Genomic DNA, 22,238 nt, shown 5'->3' on the forward strand with positions numbered 1-22,238 from the left:
TATTAAACATGAAATTCTTAATATTCTACACCCTTGCTAACTGTAACATGAGAGCCACCACGACGGTGAGGATTTTAACCAACATATGATTTTTTCTAAGGAAAGGGATTTACTCAGATAGATGTTCAGCAGCTCTGTGTTGTTCCTTCTGTATTACAATACAGTGCACCAGCTCACAAGTGCTGTCTAATAAAGATATTACAACACTAGCAAACATCATGGCTAAACTAAATCCTAATGTAAACTACTGTTAGAGGGGTATTACATTGTTTTCATTTGCTCTGTGAGTTGCAGACTTTAGGATAATAATATTGCTCAGTAATAGCGATAGCTTAATTTCATGTTGTAACACCCTAATGACTTTATTGTTTCACTCCCATTCCAATTCCAATAGCTATTACCATTTAAACACCTGTATTATCAAAGTGTTGTGCTCGAGTGCCTTCTGGATAATTTACTTATGTTACAAAAGACTAATTCAAAGGAAAGCTATATGTTTCTGTAACTGTTGCATCATTTATCTTTTTAGAATGACCGGAATTCATCAAAAGAGCGTGTGTTGCTTAAAACAACCAGCCTACAGTCATACTTCAGTTCATGTGCAGGATGTATTTCCTTCCACACGAAGACTAGAGAGAGAGGAAAAGAAGAAGATCGATTTTTACTTTCAGAAGCATTTCTAGGAAAAAAATAAAAAATAAAAAAATCTCCAAGGTGGCAAGTTCCTATTACACAAAATTAAGCAAATTAAGCTTCTCAGACTGAGCTGTCCAAGCACTTCAGTTAGGTTGGAGGTTTACCGACTTACAAATTAATTGCTCCCTCCATGGAGGTAAGCAAAGGTTTATGGAACTTAATTTCATGTGTGACTACTGAAAGTCTAATTCTTACACACCAAGCGATTTGGACAACAAAACAATGGAACAAGCTATCAGAGTAATGCACGTCTTATCAAATAAACTATACCCTTCAACTACAATAAATGACCAGATTGACTCAAAAAATTCTACTGTACCCTATTTGCCACTGATAAATATACTATGATTAAGTTAAAATGTCAGATCTTGAACGTTTTTCCAAAAAGAGGATCAACATTTTTTTACGTCAACTAAGCAAGAAATAAAGTAACTCAAAGAAATGGTAAGTCACTACTGAAGCACAATGCTTAAAAAGCATTTCCAAAAATGATTATTTTCCCAACAATTACTTAAGTGAAATTTCTTTTATCGCAGACTGTTTACTTAATATGGAATCTCTAATGGAAGCAACATGAAGGTTTGAAGTAACAGCTAAAAAACAGCTTATCTGAACTGGGAAACCTTGGTGACCGCAATACAGCTAAAACACCCATCCCCTATGTGGCAATACAAACTATTTAGCCTTTTTTATGAAACACCATAAAAGTTTCATTGTACTAAAAATGCTATGTTTTGTCTTTGTAATAATTTTGGGGTAATGATTTCAGTGGGCATAATAAAACTGCAAAGTTGGTTCCCTATGGTTGCTGCATTTGCAGAAAAAGCTTACCTTAACCCTTTGTACCCTTGCTTGAGGACTCAAATGGGGTTTTTACAGACTTACCCATATAAGTTAACAACCTGCACTTGCCTTGACTGCATGTGTTACATAAAAACACTGTACAAGATCTCCAAGTTACCACAAGAAGAGCGTACAGTGAGATCTAACAGCAAATGAATTTTAAAAATCTTTTTTTCCCAATCCAAAACAACTTAGCCAAGTCTGACTAAAGCCCACTCTTTACCCTGCTTTTCTGAAAACTTTTCCATATTGATATTTACAAACTTCTGCAGTCCATATGGAATGCAGAGAAGCCTCCTCAAGTTGAAAATTCTCCTTGTATAAATTTCCATTAAGAATATTTTTAAACCTTCTACATAACATTTATTCTTTTCAGGCATAGAACTAAATGAGGGTGTTTTTTTTTTTTTTTTTTTTTTTTTAATATGAATAGAAAGTAAGTCTGTGCTGCACCATCACAAAACCTACAGGCTAGCTCTCTCTGTTTAAGAGGTGTCTAAACCATGTTTGTGTCTTCAAATATTTAGATAAGCGTGTAAATAAAGGCATCAATTGCCAACATTCAGGTTAATATTTGAGGTTTTTTATAACTGTGTTTTAATACAAATTAATGGAAGATGTAGTTTAGCATAAACTTAATTAAGAGTGACAGACACTATACCTTCTTCCACAAGATCTAAGGAAAAAAAAAATCCTGTTTCCACCAGGCATTATAAATACAAGTATCTGTGTCAAAGAGACAATCACCTTTTGCAGATTCATAGGAATCGTAGCAAAGCCTTTTTAACTGTGATTTTAACACATAATTCATTATTGCTCTGTGGTATATACAGACATCTTCCATGGGGGGAAAAAAAAAAAAAAAAAAGATTCCTTTTCAAATTCTGCAATACTTACAAATAGCTTACTGTCTTCATCATTATGTATTTTTGTGATCAGCAGAGAATGCAGCATAGCAAAAGTCTACAAATGCTTGAAAAGCCCTAATACTGACATGTTTTAAGGAATAGTTACAAGTGCTAAAATTCTCAAGAATGCCTGAAACACTTAGCAGATCAGTAAGATAAACTAGTATGTGGATGTCCAGATTTTGTTAGAGAAAAACACTGCTAAATAAGTTTTGTCAGCAAGAAATGGTAGGTTTTATCCCCCTTTTCACCAACAAAAGGCAGCACAGTTCTTTCCTGAGGGCATTCATTGTTTTTATCTGTGATGCTTATATAAGTTATTTACACACAAAAAATGCATCACTTTTTTAAAAGTGGTTTTGTTTTTTTTGCATTTGAACCTTCTGAAGGTAAAATTAGGGAAAAGTGTTTTCAAATCTCATATCAAGGGAGTTGGTTCCAGAACTCAAGCTTGTTCCCTGTTTATGACACTGACTCAGCTATGTGCCCTTAGGCAAGTGACCTAATTACTCTGTCTCATTTCTTTGTGGGTGAAATCTTTTCTACTAAAAATTGGAAAGAATTTTTTGAGATCCTTGGACCAAAATCCCTTCTGAAAGGGTTGAACAATAGCCTTGCAGTACCTGAACATCGAAGCGGAAAACACAGTATCTATCAGCTAAGACTAAATTCCTCCTGATGCAAAAGGGAATAGATTTATATATCCTAGAACCATGTGCTTGAGAGGTTCATTTTTGTTTTTATTCTTTTACATGTTTTACAGTGCAAGTCATTTGCTTTGTTATCATCACCAAATATGTTGGGAAAGGACATAGAGAGGTTGGAAAGATGAGAAGAGAAAAAGGAAGGAAACAGGAAGAAATTATTATTTCTATGCCATACTCAAACCATGACATTGATTAATAAGTCAGAATCAATAGTAATGTCTCTCATATATATTACTATTGCCATAGTATAAACTATAGTCATTATTTCCATACTCTAATACCCATAATTATTCTCAAAACAGAAAAATGTTTACATATAATTTTTGAAGGCAAAAGATCATTTCAGCCTCTTCCAATTAACAGCATTGACCAAACTGTGGCTTATTGGCTCTCCTACACAGTAAACTGCCCTCTCATTAAAAAAACTAAGTTATATTAGTATTTAATTTTAGCTTTCCAAGGTATGTTTATGTTTCAAATGTTCATTTAAATTTGTAGTGGTTTTTCATAGTATACACAATGATAATTGTGCTCTTGTGCTTCCTATTTGTCCATTCCATTCACCCTCTATCCTTAACTTACACTACAAACGTAATTACAAACTTACATTCCAATTTAGTATTTGTGTGAGTTTCCATTAAACTCACATAATAAAATCACTAACAACACAGAGAAAAAACTAGCGATCACTTTTTTGCTTCGTCCTAAGACACCCATGGTCTTGGATAGGACAACATGAAAGGACCATGACACGAGATGCAGTCTGAAGCTCTAATTGGATAAATGACATTTAAAAATACAGTATTTACTACTCTATTAGAAAAGATAGCATTACATTTCTTAGGAAGATAAGTTATTTCATAAGGATTTCACATTTCATCGGAATATTATGAAAGTTCTTGAAGAATCTAATTACAAGGCTTCCTAAGGAAGTAATAGCAAAGCAGACTACCATGTTTTGTGTGAGATGCAGTCAAGCATAAGCTCAGGCTTAAGAACTATAATGGAGACTGCACAAGCTGCAATACATGTAATTCACATCTTTCTGATAAATTTCCAAAGGAGGAGAGGGGCGGGTAAGACAGAGCTTTGTTTAGGCCAGAACATCTATTTCTAAAAGTATAACATGGATATCAGCCTCAACACAGAACTCAAGAGATGTGTCTATTGAAAACAGCATTTTGGTGCTGAGGAAATCTACAAAATTCTGTATCACTCAACTGTGTTCTTTCTCTCAAATTTTTAACTCGTCCTCCACAGCAAGAAACTTCCATCTCGGCATCCAAAGATTCCTAACAGTTGTGACTCTCAGTCCAGACAAACTGCTTAACATTCAGTTACTTTGCCAACAACTGTACAAGGAGACAGCTGCCTTCAAAAAGAAAGAAAGAAAAAAAAAATCACTACTTTAGTTCACTATTGTTTTTCTGAGGTCTGTTCCAGTTATTTTCCAGGAGCTTTCTGGCTCTCTCTGAGCTAATGTGCATGCTGGCTATGCAGGCGTGTCTGCCGGCCGGCACTGGGGCCGGTGCCGGGCTCAGCGGGCTTCCCCAAAGCAGCGTGGTGGAACCACACGCACCAGGCAGGTACTCACCCGCCCAGCAGAAGCTCCTGGAGAAAGCCTAAGCGTGTCCAGGAATTTTTGGAATCTGCAATAGTTACGGCTCAGAAGTCGCAAGTGTACAGAGATATGTTTGTTCTAAGTCTAATCATGACACTAACGTGAAAGACAAAAAACTGACCCTGATTCATATACATTATTGATGAAGGCATACACTATTTTCTACTTCTTGGTCTTCAGAATAAACAGCAATACTACACCACACAACTTCATGAGTAAAGGCTAATGAGAATCTTTATCTTTGTCCCTGACAAATACTCTCACAGCACTGCAGCTCTTGCATGGCTTCCTTACTGGGTATCGCCAGGTAATGCTGGAAGGGAGCTGCGGGTACTCGTCCAAACCAATACCCTACCTGAGCTGTCTGTCACTGGTAGCCAGCCTGTGATAAAGGGAGTACTAAGGAAAATGATATTTGGATTTAAAGCTGCAAGGTAGAAAATTTACCAGCCAGAGGAGATTTTGTATAAATATTAGCAACACCCAATGAACAATTCAGTGTGAGATCAGTGAAGTTCAGGCCTTGAATCAGAGACAACATGAACTTTCCATGCAACAGGTAAATATAATTATTAATACAGGTCCACATAACCTACGAACACAGGATATAAACCACGGGGCAGCTGACCATGGCACACAGTCACACTGCCAGCTCCACGTCCGTTCAGTCAGAGCGTGCTGTGAGGCGCACGCGGCTGAGGCCCACGCGCAGCTGCGGCCCAGCACCCCACACAAAGCAAGCCCCACCAGGCTGCGAACCCTTATCTTCCACTGACAGACAACTTGTCTGGCGGCCACCAGGCATGTCAGAGCTCACATTTTACTCACGAAACATCCCGTGATTTCTCACAGAGAAAAAACAGTAGGTAGGGGAGCCACTCGCCCCGTGGCGTGCCCAGGCTGTGCCACAGGGCAGCACCTTGGATAAGAAGTTGAAGCTGATTTGTTCCAACCTGTTTCTCTGAAAAATGTATTGACAGTTTTGGGCTGTAAGCACCAGTTCTTGTACACTATGATTTAATTATTATAAAGGAAGTGGTCATAGATCCGATAAACACTGCAGTCTCCGATTCACTTGAGTTGTATCTGACCTTCCAAGTGAAAAGATAAACACAAGAATCATTCTCAGTGGTAGTTTCCATGGTGTTAACAGTTTTCTACAACTTGAGGAAGAAAAACTCAGTTTTTCAAAACCACCCAGCAATATGCAGCTGGCAGCACCATTCCCTCATTACTGCTGTATCCTCAGACCAATTTTACCAAGCGAGTCATCTACCAATGAAAAATTGTATGACCTCTGTTTGGATGACACTTGAGAAGTTTGGTGTCACTATGCCTGTCCTTCAGCAAGGCACTTCACTAGCTGTGGAAATAGAAAATGAATATAATTATATCTGTATAGAAAATCACTGTGGTGTTTGCTATTTTTTTTTTTTTTTTAAATCAGCTTTTAATGCAACAATATTTACAGCGGGTAGAAAAGGTATGGGTAGTGCAATAAACAGAAAAACGCTTATTCTTCATTGCCAGTTGTCTAGTTTTCGTCAAATGTTTAAATTAAGATCCTGTAAGCCTACTTAACTAACTACTTATTTTTTTCTGCTGTTAGATATGATGTTTGTCTACCAGGAATCAGAAAAGAAAAGAAAAAAAAAAAGCATTAATTTTCCTTAATACTCCAAGTTTTCACTGAATCCTTAAATAACTTGTCATTTAATTTCTCAGAGCCTGAGAATATTTCTGCAAGATATTCAATCCTAACTTTTGACGTAGTTCAAATTCTTTAACATGACCGCAAATCAGGGAAAAAACTACTTTTCCTTGCTCACTTCTCATTCCCAAAGATGAAGAGGTAGATATAAATTGCATACCTGTTAGAACAACACAATTTAAAACTTCACATCAGAATGAAGCTCCTGTTGTACCATCTGGTTAATAAGCTGTCAGTTCATTTATTAAGAACTATCGAGATCTGATGGAATTTGGGGAGGAGGCTGACAGCCCATCATATTTTTAATTCTAAGGTACATCTTGTCTTTCAGTAAAGTTTGAATAAAACAATTCCACATGCCAGGTTTGCAAGTGAGCTGTACAAAGAACAAAGGCACTTGGGAGGAAGCTTGTAAAGATCTAAAGCTTTGTGGAGTAGCTAGAGAAATCTATCTCTACACAGACAGTCAAGCACTCTCATTTCCCCCGCTACCCTCCCCAGTGCATTTTCTCCCATCCCTTCTCCATCCCATACGACGCTCTTCTGAACAACAAGGTTTTGAAGCAGGTTTAGAGAAGGTAATCAGTGCTGGAGGCAGGGAGGAAGGGCAGGGGTTTTTCATCTCCAAGGCTAAACGAAGGAAGCTGATCTTAACGGAGAGCATCTGTAACTGCTCTCAGGCTGGGGAGGGGGCTCAGACTAGCTGAGAAACAAAAACAAGTCTCAGCTTGATCCTAAAACAAAATTGTGGGGACAGAGGGAAAGTAAAGAACCTTAAGAGCTGTGATTGTCAGCAGTACAAAATAGTCTTTGGTAAAAGCAGTTTGTATGTTGCAGGAGCTGAAAGTGACAAAAAGGTAACTAGTGCCTTTATTGGATGTTTTACTACATCCTCACCAGGATCTTCATTAAAATCCTACTTAAGATTAAGTCACTGGCTGGCTGCAGTGGTAAAGTGGCACCCCTGGGATGCTGCCCAATGTGATTAAAAAGCACAGAACAGTACCGCACAAGTTGCAGGTGGTTTTTGTTTGTTTGTTTGCTTCCTTTTCCAACTTGAATACCTCATGTTTCTGTTTTCATTTTAAGGAGACTGCAACAAACCTTTCAATTGAAAATGTACCGTTAGGAAATATTCTCTGTTAAAAGAGAAAAGGTGTGCAGCACCAGCCAGAGGGACCTGCACTAATACAAGCTTCTCTTCTGCTGGGACCAAATAGCATAATTACCAACAAGAATGAGATAGTGGGGATCAGGGGAGCAAGTTTCATATTTCTGGTTTGTCAAACGCATCTATAACCTGGCTTGGTATGCAAAAAGAAAATGTAACACAATCTTACTTTTAATTGATTGCAGCAGTATTAGAAGACTACATTTGAATAATGGTCAAGCACATTTACAAAAAAAAACCTAAGTGCATCTACTGCCGAAAACTTTACAAGTTTCATTTTCAAGATTGTCAGTGGCAGGACAGAAATGATTCTACCTCTGACTGGAGGACAGAGACTAAGTCCCAGAAAGAACCAGCGATTTCCCCAAAGCCATACAAGAGACTGATAGAACCAAAACTGAACCTACATCTCCTGGTCTTGGCCTATTGCCTTTAGTTTTTGCTGAAAAGTAGCTTTTTTTTTTTTTTTTGGTGTGTGTTTGTTTTAAAACATGTTTTAAAGACAGTATTCTTCTTAAAAATACATAAGTAGTTAACATGTAGCTGAGCATTTAAGAAGCATTTTCTCTTTGGAATTTGGTGTGGTAAAGTTCTTCACCAAGCTGTAAAAGATTTCCTTTGCCATTTTGAAAATTCTTCTATCCTACTCAAGGCTATTTCTCATCCATTCCCCATTTGATAAATCTGCTAAGTAAGCCTGTTCCTAAACTCTACCTGATTGGTAAAGCATACTCTGCAAACGTGGATAAAGCCTTTCTTATAGATGCTATCCACTTTGTTTGCTGGTCTAGAAGCAATTTCAGGAAAGGAGAAGGTGAAAACAGCATTTCTCCCTGCTTCGTGTGCGTGTAGCGAACAAAATCTGGTGGTTTTACCCAGTTACCAGTAGGTCCAGCATTTTGCAGATTCACTTGCATTCCTTCTCTTCTGTCCTTTAATATAGGTCAATTCCTTCTCTTCTGTCCTTTGAATAGGCCAATCAACCACAAAAAATACCTACTTTTAGTTTTGACATAAAAGAGAGTTCTGCCAAGATCCTTGGACTTGCAAGTTTCCAAAGCCTGGATTTGCTGGAGCTCACTTAATCTCTATGGAACTATGTATTTATTTATCTATTTAAGCTGTTTGATTGACACAGCTCTGAGTCAGGACTGCACTAACACGTACAGGTAACTTCACACTAAATACCCTGCAAAATAAGATCAAGACTGAAGTTAAGCATGTTCATGTGTTTTTCTAAAATCTAGCCTTAGCACTGATACATAAGTAAATATTTTTATAGCTCAAAAATCTCAAAACTTTTACTAGCACTTTTAGGCACTACTATTTAAATGCATATATATATATTTAAATAAAAACAGAGTGTACTGATTTCTTTAGTATAATAAAAATATGAGCATGCTTCCCTTTTCACAACAGTAGGTAATGCTCAAGGGACGACAATTTGCAGACATTATCACTGAGCATTAAATGACAGCATTTTCCAAAACTGCATTTTTTCCTCTGCCTTAAAATCAGAGTAAATGCTAATAGAACAAAAATGAAGATACAACAGCTCTTCCCGGGCTTTAGAGTTTTGTCTGATTGTTTTCAAATGCAAACGAGAACTAGCTATTTTGCCAAAATATACTGCATCTCAATTGTTTGTGCTTAAACATTAATCAATAAATTAAGCTGTAAGACACAGCATAACAGTTAGAACACTACCTTTGCTAAGTTATTAGTAAAACTTTTCTTGAAAGTTGCTCGTTTAATTACAAGTTTTGCCAAAGCAAACAAGCTTTCCAAGCAGTCTTTAACACCCAGGAGAGGAAAGGTGTGGTAAGGGACGACCTCCTTGGGAGCTCCTGTTTCCCTCTCATCTGCTGGTATCTGCAAGACCTCTGCATGGAAAGCCCTTTCACAGAAAGGTGGCATTTCCAAAATGGTTAAAAAACAACAGCAACAAAGTCTAAAGGGAACCTAAACCAAATAGCTTTATCTGTAATCTTCTGAAGATACTTTTCAGTAACTCAGAGGCACTGAACCTTCCAGACAATTCCATACAATCTGGTTTCTACTTGCATGCAGCTCATTGTTGGATAAAGACCCAGGATTACTGATTTGAACAGGCTTTCCTGATGAAATAAAGTTCCCTCAGAAAACTGTGTCTGAATCTGAAATATTCTGAAATGCCAACTTTCCCTGCCTTGGATACTAGAAGTTTCACAGGCTCAATAATTGGGAGTGTCAAGTCTTGGTCTTCTGACGGTGGCTAAAATAAACCAGGGTCTTGGTCAGGAGTGCACTACCACTGCAGCTACTGCAGCTCAGGAGTTCAAGCAATAATGCAGGCATATTAATATTTTTGTTATAGAGCTGTGTTATAGACAAAGCTACTGAGAAGCTAGAGGGTGGGCAGCATCCTGCTTCGTTTAAGAGACACCAATTCAAAGCAATTTCTTCTAAAACTTTTTTGTTCATAGGAAATGGGAATGACTTTGGATTTCCAGTTCATCTGAGATAGGAACTCAGTAGACTGCCTGAAAAATTATTTTTCTCATACGTTTCACAACTACACAAATAAGGAATTTTCAAGGTTTTGAACTTACTACACGTTGTGTTATAAACACAGGATGACAACATATACAAGATAGTTAAAAATACACAGAATATTTTAAACATGCTACCATCATCTTTTACATCGTTGATGTGCTAATAGTGTTAAATGTTAAAGAGATGCTTCTTCAAATAAGGAGAGAGAGCAAAATGCTGTTCAGAATCTTAACGTGTCTACCTTTCACACTTAAGAGTGTCTACTGGTCTCCTCTTAAATCATTTCCATAACACCAGTGTTTCAGATTTATTGGGAACAGAAACACAAGGGGGAAGAAAACAAAATAATTCTTTAGCTCTCTTAATGTTTTAAAATACATTACAATCCATATTTCACAGCAAGTTTTCCTTGTTCGAAACACAATATATTAAACTGTTTTTTCAGTCATCATCAATTACCACTACCAACATACAAGCCTCCAAACTCCTGGAGGTTCAGGCTGGCTTCCAGTAGCCGACATACTTACCAGCATCTCTTTGGTCTAGAAATCCTAGGAGAGTTTCAATTCTTCCTAGTTCCCAAACGGTCACAAATATTTCAAGAATAGCCTTTTCTGTGGTATTTCTTTCTTCCAAACAAGCCTAGCAGTTCAGAGGCATGGGAAAAAGGTTTGCTTTTTAAAGCAGGATACACAGCTGTAACCCATGAGAAGCATTATGAATGCTCCTTGCAGAAATTCTCCTCCCCATTACAACCCAGATGGGAGCATCTAAGCCTCCTCTTCCTAGAGTCTCAAAATCTTGTTGTACTTGCACCTCTTACAGCAAAGGTCAGAATCCTTCCTTAGTCATCCACTATGTTATCTCATTTACAAAAAGAGGTATCTTTTTTCCCCATATTTCCCTCATAGGAGTTATTGGAGCCAATAGCTGATTAGCACCTTTCACCTCCTGATAACCTTGCAACAATAGCATTGCCCTGCAAGCAACTGGCTCTCGCTATTCATTGATTTCAGCGAGAAGCCAGTTTTGCACAAGGATGCGTTATCTTCCCGAGACTGAAAAAGATTTATATAATGAAACTTTGATAAAAATCAGCTCTTGAGAGCAGTTACAGGATAAAGTCAAAGGTTTCAAAAACTCTAAGTGATGCAACAAATAGGTTTAAAATCGTGTTTGATATAATGCTTCAACAGGGCCTAAAATTTCACTGTATCACAACAAGTTTCAGCAGATGTATGTTCTTATACCTGGACTCAACTGTAGGTCCCTTGTATTTGATAAATTAGGGGATGAGCTAAACTTCAACTTGCCTTGTAGCAAAACCAGCAATAACTCAAAACCTTTATTTCATAGAGAGAAATTTCAGCAAAAATAGGTTGTTTAAAAAAAAAGAAGTAGAGGCTTTTCCTGCCAATTACTTGCAATATTTTTTCCTGAACTGCCTACAACTACTTCATGGTAGACTGCAATGATTTCTAGCCTTTGCTGGAACGTGCTGCTACTGAAAGCCATCAGTGCACGGTCATCCTTGTGTAGCGGCCTCAGCTCAAGGCTTCGCACATCATGTGTCATAGGTAGACCGCCACTGTACAGATTACTATGTCAGGAGCACTGCTTTTTGGTTTTCCTTAATAAACCAGACTGTCATTCAGAGCAGGACAGCAGCTGCTGTTTGTGAGCAGCTCTGCCAGCCCTGCTGCAGCAGAGGAGACAGCTTCCGAGAAAGGGACCGGGCAGCTTGAGGTGAAACCAGCTGAGATGTCCTGAGGGAAGCCAGGCTTCCTTGTGAGCCCCTGCCGGTAGCCACACTTACCCAACACGCACACCATGCCCTGGAACAGCAGCCTGCCTTGCTGTGAATCAGCTGCATTCCAACTTTTACAGAGGCACTTGCTGAAACCTCCATTTCCTTTTGTCTTGCTGGTCTTGTACTACTGCCATTCCAGACTGGTTCTGAAAATTACACAGCCTTCTTCCAGGAGAGCTTTGGCTTTTGGAAGAATAAAGTGGGCTGTCTAAGCAACATCTGTTGCCTTTGCAACAGCTGAACTGATAACAGGTAAAAATGGTTGGAGTTGAAATATCCCCTATTTACACAGACAATCCCAAATGGTTTTATCACACGATGGCAAACACCATTAAAGCTGCCTGTATTGCAGCAGTGCTCTAAGCCAGCAATCAACCTGGTAAGTACATAAAACAAAAAGAGTATGCCTATAATCAAAAAGGACAAGAAATGACAGTGAATAGGACTACACCTCTCCTACACTATGGGATTAATTGAGGTCCTGTGGATACACAGCCAGCATTTCGCCAGTGCCTTATGCACGAAGCCCTGACCCCCGCTATGACAGCGAAGGACAGCCCTCTCGCTCACTCCGGCACCCTGAGCAGCGGTCTCCGCTTTTGGAGAACTGTTAGAGCCAGTGCTCTGATTTCATGGTTCTCAGAAAGTGAAAAATCTGAAGTTTATTAGTCAGCCAATTAGCATCTTGCTAGCACCACCTTCATATTTAATTATATTTAGGATGTAATTATCAGGAAAGGCTTTTGTCAATACCCTCACTGCTATTAGCAAAGTCATGCCCAAGGAACAAATAGGGACAGCATATGAATATTATTCAAAGCAATTTGAACCACGTGAACATTACATTGTATTCATGTCATGTCTCTGCTATCTTAATTTTTTACTTTTTAAATTACAGCATCACATGACATCTTTTAAAAGCTTCAACAAATTAAACAGCATGATAGAAATATTATTGCAAAGGAGACTCTTGGTTCTATGCAGGCACATAGATTAGACTGACATATTTATCCTTTCTGACATTATAAAGCCATTAAAAAGTAATCTTTCTTATATTATTTTGAATTAAAATGTTATTTTGAAATTAAAGACTCAAGTCCTAGAATTAAAGTGACTGTTGTGTGGAAATCTCACTTGTCTCTATTTTTTGTTAGCGCGTTAGAAGCAAAAATCTTGAAAAATATAATTCCTGTTTCCTAAGTGCCTCAAAGGTGTTTTCTTTTTTTTAAAAAATTGCTCCTCCAGATCTGTATGCTTTTCCGGAGAAAAGCTGACCGAATTGCAATAATCAAGCAAGTTCTTCCTCGCAGTGACATGCAAACCCATGAAACATCTCCTGGCAAGTCCTGCAGAAGACAGCGCGCTGAATGCCCACAAATCAGCCACTCTGCAAACCGTACTCAGCACGGGGACGGAAGCAGTCTGTGGCCAGCTGTACCAGCAAAACCCTCGTGACGCGGAGCATTGCACAAGGAGCTCTCCCTCCACACACAGCAGCAGCTTCTCCGCATGGCAGCGCACGCAGGCAGCCCGGATGCGAGTCAGCGAGCTGGAAGGGAGCATCTCCCAGGCCAGGCTCCTTCCCTGTGTCAGCACAGGCACGCAGGGCAGCAGTTCAAAACGAGAGGTGAACTGGAACAAGAGGTTCATCACACGGAATAAACCAGTTACTTCCCCGAAGTGCCATGAGCTGTACTCGTTAGGATGTGTGTGGGGATTGGTAACCACATGGCAGGGCTGCTTCTGGATGACAAGCCTTCCCTCGGGAAGCGTGCGTGGTAACCTCAGCTTAAACACACAACTCGTACACCCATGCCACAGGAAAATTTCTACTTCAGTCTAGGAAAAAACACTGCAACTAATCACATCTTATTTTTGATTATTTTTTTTCAATGTATTTGTAACACTTTTGAAAGGCTACACAGTCACTCAGAACATTTATCTTGAAAAAGATTTATTTTATTTTTTTCCTGCTAAAAATTGTTCTAGGAAGGCAGCAGAGCTGCGGCCTTGTTTGCAGCTAAGTTGGGTGTTAGAGCAGAAGAGTTGGGCTGAAGCAGAAACCCCTGTCTCCAGCAAAAGCTAGTGTTCCAGAAAAAAATGCTGCCCTTATTTCTATTATTTGTTTTACACTGATATCTACAGACCCCTTGCCAGATACCAAAGCGAACTACGACACGCATTCTCCCAGCAGAGATTTATAATCTAATAACAGGATATGGCATAGGTGAAGAGACTTGTCCAAGGTCACATAGTAGATACACGGCACAAATAAGGATGTCAATACTTCCTGACACTCTTTCTACTCCCTTGCCATCTAATTCATGTTCCCTCCCTACACCTTTGATGACAAACAAGCAAAGAACCTATTTAAGGCAGCAGGAGGGGGATGATCTCACGTCCGCTGTTAGACTGTGAGCCCTTTTTGCTGATGAAATAAAAGGTTCCCATTTATCTTTAAAGGGAACAGATGCAGGTACAGTCTTTATTTGCTACTACCAAGAGATCAGCACAATTGATATTCCTAAATTTAATTTCAAATCATAAATTGAATTTCACAATAAACATGCATTAAAATTCCTTTTAATTAAAGATTGGTACTTAAAATAGCAAAATCTACACCAATCTTCCTTTTGTGATATTTCTTGCTGCTAATTCTCAACAGCAACGTTTTAAAGAGATCGAAAGCATTAAGAAACATAAGCTTAACTATCTGCCTTCCCTGCCTGCCTTTGTTTACCATGTAAATTGCCACCCACACACTTTCCCATATAGAGCACAGTGGGGTACTATTCACCAGCACCGAGCTTCAGCAAATGCAGCTCCTGTCCCCAGCAGGATTTAAGGTTATGCCTGGAGTTCACTCTTGAAGTCATATAAATTTATCTGGGGGTAACAGGAAAAGGAGGCCCGATAAGAGTCACTGAGCTAATCCGGCTCACGCCTCATGGACCTGGGGGTGGGGGACCAGGAGGAGGCTCGGAACAGAAAGTGTACAGAAATGAGCTGATTTCAGAGACAGACGTTTCAACCACGTGAATTTGTGTTTCACTGGGGCTCCTTAATGACAGACATAACCTACATGCCACACTATGAATCTAAAATCGTGTTAAAACAAGACACTGAAAATAACCAAAGACCCACAACTATGTAGGCTTGAATTTCTTGAAAGAACAGAAATTACTGATGAATATTTGAGTGCTTTTGTCTTTTGGTCTAGTATTTTCTTTCAAAAGCTTTAATAATACCCGGCCTCAAAAGTCACTACAAAGTACTGTCCTACCACCTGACAGACCCAGCCAGAGCACTGACTGTCGCTGACTTTCTCGGCGAAGCATCCACATGGATGCTCGTCCACGCTCAGCACCCAGCTCTGCGCCTGCCGGTCAGGGTTTGTGGTGCGGGAAGGAGCAGCTCGCTGCTGGCACTTCCCGTCCGGGCTGGGGAGGAAGGGGGGGTTACATCAACCTCCACATGCTGCAGCTTTGCCTTGGTGAAAGCACTACCAGAGGAGAAAAAATTTAAGGCCTCTACACTGCTGTATAGCACAGCCTGCAGAGGAATAAAAATAATGAAACAAAGCCCTTCAAACTTCACACACAAAAAACCATTGTATTCCACAACCTCAAAGCAGGGCTGTTGCAGGAGAGGACAGACACTAAATAACACACAAAAAAAGTTCCAGCATCCACTTCTGTGATTTACTTGCTTTTAGAGGTTTCTGTGGGTATACACGCACAACCCAAACCCCTACATTCCTGCAGAAGACAAAAAAATAACGCACATCATACAAACACACATACACGTATGTCTAACTACAGGTATGAATGTTTACTACAGCTAGGCTAAGTTTACAGAGCAGGAAAAAAAAACAAAAACTGCATTAGACCACATAAAAACGTGCCTGTATAAAGATTTTGAGATATTATTTCTCCAGTTATCCTAGCAGTAATTTTTGTAATTTTGAATTTACATCATGGGAGAATCCCTTCCAGTTTCAATTAGTAGCCTTTACTGCCTAAAAGTCTTCACTTTAATCTAATTTTTTTCTTCCTCCAGTGAAATGTTTTGCCATTAAGCAAAATGGAGGATTAGGAATAATCACAATTAATGGAGCAAATGTTTGTATAATAAAATCATGCTTGTATCAGCAGGCAAAGCAAAAGACTGAGGACAGCTTCTCCACTCCTGATTTTGTACTGCGCAGCCTCAGATATTACAGGAAAACAATTTAGAGTGAAAGATTATCCTCTGGCTCTTGATCTGGCATTGTGTTTACTCAGGACAAACAGAAGTGATGTTATCCCAAGTGACATGTTTAGCAAGCTTGGAACTTATGTTTTGTTCTGCCTCTTTCTCCCTCCCTCCCTCCCTTTAAGGACAAGATCTTGGGAAATAAGTATTTTTTATAAGGTCTGATTATCAAGGCTTTTTTCAGCTGTGAAATTAAGCAGTAAGTTTCCCATTGTCTAGTTATCATATTCTTTCAGGGTTGCAATGGGCTTTTAGTTTCCTCTTCTGAAACTATTTCCTATTATCCCTTTCTCCATCATTCCTGCCTTAAAATATTTTGTTCTAAGCATCAGAATGGATCAACAGATTAGACTACGGGCTTACTGCACACCCTAAGTTTTACAGAAATGATACAACAGTAAAAGCCACCTTCCAACTTTGATGTAAAGAGCGTTACATGGGAGATGCATAGTCAGGCTGTAGCTGCTGGGAATGTTCGAAGTATTCCCTCAAAAACCACTCCTTCAATTATTCATGGGTTAGCTGTGCCCCCAAAGTGGTATCCCCTGTGTACGGCGTCTAAGCAGGAAGCTGCAGAGATTGATCAAATCCCCACAGGGGAAGAAATGAGTAAAGGTTGGTTGTCATTGAGAATTTAATGCTGTTCTTTTCATTAGAAATCATTCCTTGCAGAATAGATGGAAAACAGCTTGTGCTGTAAGAATCAGCATCTAGCAAGGGTCTTGTTTGCAGTGCTGAGATAACTACTGCTGCATGGAAGAAGCTGTGCCTGGGAGTTTGACTGGTCAAATGTTAAAGATATTAATTTTGAAAGGAAGGAAAAGTCAAGAAAATGCCAATTTAATAATCTTCAAAAGAATTCACTGCATAGCTCAGGAAATACTGGCAGAAGGTAGATGCCTTTATTACAAGAGGAAGACAAATGAAAACACGTATTGGAAAAAGAGAGCTTGCTTTCCTAGCATCCTTACTGCGAATCTTAGAGGCCTCTGCTGCCATGTGGTCAGAAGGACATTAGCTAGCTCCTATCCGTTCTGCTACCACTGAAGTTTTAAAACGTACCCTAGTGGTCTTCCTTTAAGATCTAAAGCTCAGATTGTTTTCAATAGTTAATTTTTGGTACTTTGAAAAACTAGTAATATGCAGTATTATGAACACTAGCTGAAGCAGTGTTTCCAAGTATTCTGCTGTATTTGTGAACACAGTCTCTCTTACTTGTTTTCATTTCTATCTTCTCTCTCTGCAAGTGTGTAGGCAGTATACCCAAAACACTGCACTTGAACTACACAAGCCGTCTGCACTTCACTGGATTTGACTTCCCTCCTCAATTAAGTGAGACCACTGAACACCACTTTTATATAAATATTTGAGCATACCATGTTTATTTGAAAAAAAAATCTGGAAGGACTTCAGGGCAAAACACTCCTCTTCCTTTCTCTTACCTCCCAGGTGCCTGTATAATGGGTCACCATATAATAAATCTCTTCTTACTGTATTTGCCCTGGAGCTGGAAGGCACAGGGTACACTTGGGGCTATAGTTTTCATAGACTAAAAAAAAATCCAACAAATTTTAGATAATAGCTGCACACACATACACATACATGTAGTACGCTTTGCTGATTCTTTAAACTATTTTAATTGTATTTTTATTTGGAGTCCCAAAGACAGATCTAGTTTGAGTTTATTTCTGCCAGCATGTCTGTACAATGTATTTATTGGGAGTAATATGTCATGAGATTAGAGTTTCTTTACGCTATCACTTCAGATTGTTGATATTAGCATCACATCAAACATGCAAAAATGAGGACGGGTGATTTTGGGAATTGGCACAAGATTACACCATGCCATGACTAGTAGATTTAGTTTGTTCCACAAAGGCAAGGTCCAGATCTGCTCCCACACAAATCCAGGCGAATTTGCATTAGAAGCTTTGGTTTGGACCCACCGTATACTAATTAGTAGCAAAATGTACAATCCACATGCTAGCATACTCGCAGCTGTTCAGCTGAACAGTTAAAATGTGGACACGTTGTCAAAATGAGAGCAGCGATTGCTCAGTATTTGGGTTTATTCCGTGGTGCCTGCTGGAGGGCAGCAGCCCACAGCCAACACCATCACCACCGTCCCTCACGCACAACCTCTAGCAGGCATGCCAACACGGCAGCTGGCTTCTCCGAGTCCCCTGATCCCAATGAAACCAACTGAGAGAAGTAGATAGCCAGCTGCCACCAGCTCCTCCACCAGCAAGGAAGCCTGGACACAGACCATCTCGTGCTCCCCATAACAACCGGGCACAGAAAAGTTCCTGTGCCAGCCTCCATGCACTGCAGTTCCCTTACAGCTTCTACAACAAAGGACTTCAGAGCACTTAAAGAAAAAACAAAGAAGGCAACATGGTCTCTAGGGACATTGGTTGCAAAACTGACTTGTGATAAAATTAGTTCTCTCAGCTCTACACACAGCAGTCTTTCTTTGGCCAACAATGTGCGCCACAACCACATGAATTATTTTTATGGATGAATAGTGTTTTACAGTTCAGGTCTTCTGAACTACACGCTGAGTCAAACTATTCAGCAAATACCAGTTCCATCACAAATTCAGGGCCTGTTTTGGCTGGTTCTCCAACAGTCTAACAAGGAGATTTGGTCATTCTTGAATACACACTTAAAGAGGTTACAAACTTGTTTATAAGGGTACTTTGGGGATTGCTTACCTTTTCTGTGTGCTGCTTCCTTACTCAGAGTATGCAACTGGGCACAGAACAGAGCATTGTTGATGCTCTAACCTCATGGCTAGCAGACAATGAATAGCAACTACGCTCCCTACTCTCCTTCCTCCTCTCTGATCCCTCAAAAGAAAGCCCCCAGACCAAAAAATGCAGTTCAATATTCATTTTCAGGAAAATTGCTTATGCTAGATTATGTACAACTCCCTCATTCACTGACACTTGAACAAAGAAACCCTGCTTATCTGCACACTTCAGAAAGTAATAGGACCATAAGCATAATTTTATACTCTGATGTAGTTGAATATTTTGTGTTACTCAACAGATTTTTTCCTATGGTGTATTCTCAAGCACACATATACAACACTGCATTGTTAATTACTCCATCAGTTTTAAAGTCTGTCAGGTTTCTTACCTTTTATTTTTAGCCACTTCCAGTACTTTTGGTCTGAGTCTGAACCAAGGAGCAGAGGACGTAGATTTCTATTAATCAATCAATGATGGCAGTGGTGGTGTGTTCTAGTTTTTCATTCTGACTGCAAAGCAAAATTAAAAGCTATATTTTGCAAATTTACGCATTATGCATTGTAGCAGCAGCTGGTGGACTGCTGCTGAGACAGACCGTCTTCTCCCTTCCAGTCCCCTGTGACCGGGATGGAAGAATTACAGGACAGCACTAGCAGCTGCTGCTGCTGCCCCAGAAGCAGCAAGCCAAGGGCTCTGGAAAAATAATTGGGGAGGCGGGGGAAGGGAAGAAGGGGGACAAAGAAGTTGGGGAGGGGAAAGCATTGCCAAGGCTGGCTACACAAAAGACACATTGCACCTTGCCTTGAAAAGAAACAACAAATTAACTGCTTTGGGCTTCCTTCAGGAGGCACAAGGCTCTTACACCTTCATGAGACTTCGAAACAGTAATGATTTTTGATAAGGACTTTTAGAGATTAAACGAAGTGAGCAAAGGCAAAATTCTCTGCAGTCAGATGACTGCAGCAGTTTGCTCTCGAATCCTCTAAACGTAATGCAAAACATACGACAAGCCCCCTTCCTCACAGCTTTTGAAAAGCTCTAAGACACAATCGTGCGGAGCACTGTAAGATAGCACACACACAGATTACAAGTCAATTCATGCCCTGTCTGTCTCCCGTAAAACAGGGAAAAACCAAACCCCCTCTCGCACACGTGCAGTCACAAGGGTAAGTAAGGGACAACTCCAAGACATCCACGTGCGAACAAAGATCACTTACTTTATTAGATAGGAAAGTGGAACGAGATGGACTTAGGCCAGTTTGTGAGAACGCTGCTCAGTGCAGCCGCTCAGCTCCTTCATGAGTTTGGTCACTTCAGCAGTGTCTCAGTGGGGGCACACAATGCCCACTCATGCAACTCCCCACACTGAGTATAAAGGTCACCTCCAGAGGCCTGTAAAACACCAGCAAACCGACTGACCAGACAACACCTGCCCGCCTCCCAGAGCCTGAACTACACTCACCCTGAAGCCTTCACATTTCCTGGTGTATCTCCCAGGTTCAGAAGCTGTGCCCACAGCTGATCCCACCCAAGGGGACACATGCAACAGGTCTCTGCGAGCACTGCTGTGGTTCCGCTCAGATCACTGCCCCTTATGACAGTAACTTTTAGTTTAACAGAACTAACCGAGGCACACTTATTTTTAAGAGGTGCAGGTACAACCCATCACACCATGACAAAACCCAGTCCTGTACCTTGGTGTTCCTTCTACCGAGTGACTTGAATGCAAGATAAGCAGTTTGTCACCAGTGGGCACTGCTTCATTCCCAAACTTTGAGGGCAGACGAAAAATTCCAGCTTAACTATCAAATTATAGATTAACCATTAAAAACAGATTGAAGAAAACATTCTGCTATTCCAAATAAATCAGTAAGTAAATAAGAAAGCCACCATGGATGTTGCCTTCTATGCCCTGTGCACAAAGATTTGATAGGAGGACATACATTCATAATTCTATTCCTGTTTGGGAGAATATGCTTCAGCTTAAATATATACCTCAGCTTTTAACTGCAGGACCTGCTTTTATCCAGTATATCTGGTCATTAAAAACAAAACACCATCAAATGTTCCTTGAATTAATCTCACACACAAACAAAGGAATGCTTAAGGTCACAAGAAAGTACTGCTGGCTGAAAGCGTTTTCATTCGTTTTGTCATGTGTCAGACCCCTTTCCACACCAGCCCAGAACTCTGCGCACAAAACCAGCACCATTACAAGCAGACACAGGCTTCTCTGTGTTCGAATTTCACATTTATTCTGGGAAGCTATACCAGTGATTGCTATCTGGAGAAACATCTTTTGATATATCATCAATTTCCTGCACAACATATCAGTTTATTGAGTGGGGCTTTTCAGACTCTGGTATCTCATTCAATAGCATTACGCCTCACAATGTTTTTGAAAAACTATGGTTATAATATTGAGATGCCTACAGAAGACACTTCCTCAAAAACCTAACCACAGGTATCTGCTGCTCAGATTATCAGGGACTCAATGTGTCTAAAAGTTTTTTAAAAATTTAATAAACCCTTCCTCCTTAGCATATTAGACCTTATCTTTTTTCTAAATCCAGAGACTATCTGCTGAAAACACTCATGCATGTGTCTGAGATTAGGCCCACCATCGTTTTTATTTTTAATACATACAGGAAAGGACTCTCGGCATTACTAAGCCATTCTACTGCTACAAATGCTTCACAATTTACCACCCAGGCCTGCTTTTTCCAGGCTGTACTACCTACTTCAACTTACAGCAAAGGTATTGGCCTCATGATGCTCACCATGCAACTTCCTTCAGATCTCATTCTTTTTTGAAATTACGAAGTCCAAGCTCACTAAAAAAGTATACATGGACAAGGTAAAAATAAATTGTTTTCCTCAGAACAGGTATATGAGAAACCACCTCGCTGAGAGTGTGGCCAGAGTTACAGAACCACCAAATGGCTGGGCTGGAAGGCTCACATTCAGCTCAGTGTCCTCCAGGCCCTTTTCCACCAAGCTGGGTGTCCCCCACCACGCACTGGTGCCTGGGGCGGCTCCTCCCCAGGTGCAGGACTTGGCTTTTCCCTCGGCTGAATTTCTCCAGCCTGTGTGGGTCCCTCTGAATGACAGCAAAGCCTGTGGTGTACGAACCACTCTTCCCAGTTCTGTACCCTCAGCGAACGTGCCCTGTCACTGTGATCACTGATGGAGATGCTCAACAGTATTAGAGCCAGCATCGACCCCTGGG

The 22,238-nt window shown here is 40.0% G+C and overlaps 1 protein-coding gene across 16 annotated transcripts in view; it reads right to left on the reverse strand.

The window, feature by feature from the left end:
- ZMIZ1 (zinc finger MIZ-type containing 1) overlaps positions 1–22,238 on the reverse strand; it is a 345,842-nt gene that overhangs the window by 193,271 nt on the left and 130,333 nt on the right. For 3 of the 16 annotated variants that reach the window (XM_038181584.2, XM_038181588.2, XM_072039496.1), the window contains one exon: positions 19,398–19,518. The exons of 12 other annotated variants lie outside the window; for them this stretch is intronic. The gene's annotated coding sequence lies outside the window, so the exon portion shown is untranslated. Of the gene's footprint in view, positions 1–10,719; positions 10,838–19,397; positions 19,519–22,238 lie in introns of those variants that run through there. One more of the 16 variants, XM_038181590.2, reaches the window with a different exon arrangement.

This window comes from Anas platyrhynchos, chromosome 6 (genome assembly GCF_047663525.1).
Source record: "Anas platyrhynchos isolate ZD024472 breed Pekin duck chromosome 6, IASCAAS_PekinDuck_T2T, whole genome shotgun sequence".
Taxonomy (NCBI): Eukaryota; Metazoa; Chordata; class Aves; order Anseriformes; family Anatidae; genus Anas; species Anas platyrhynchos.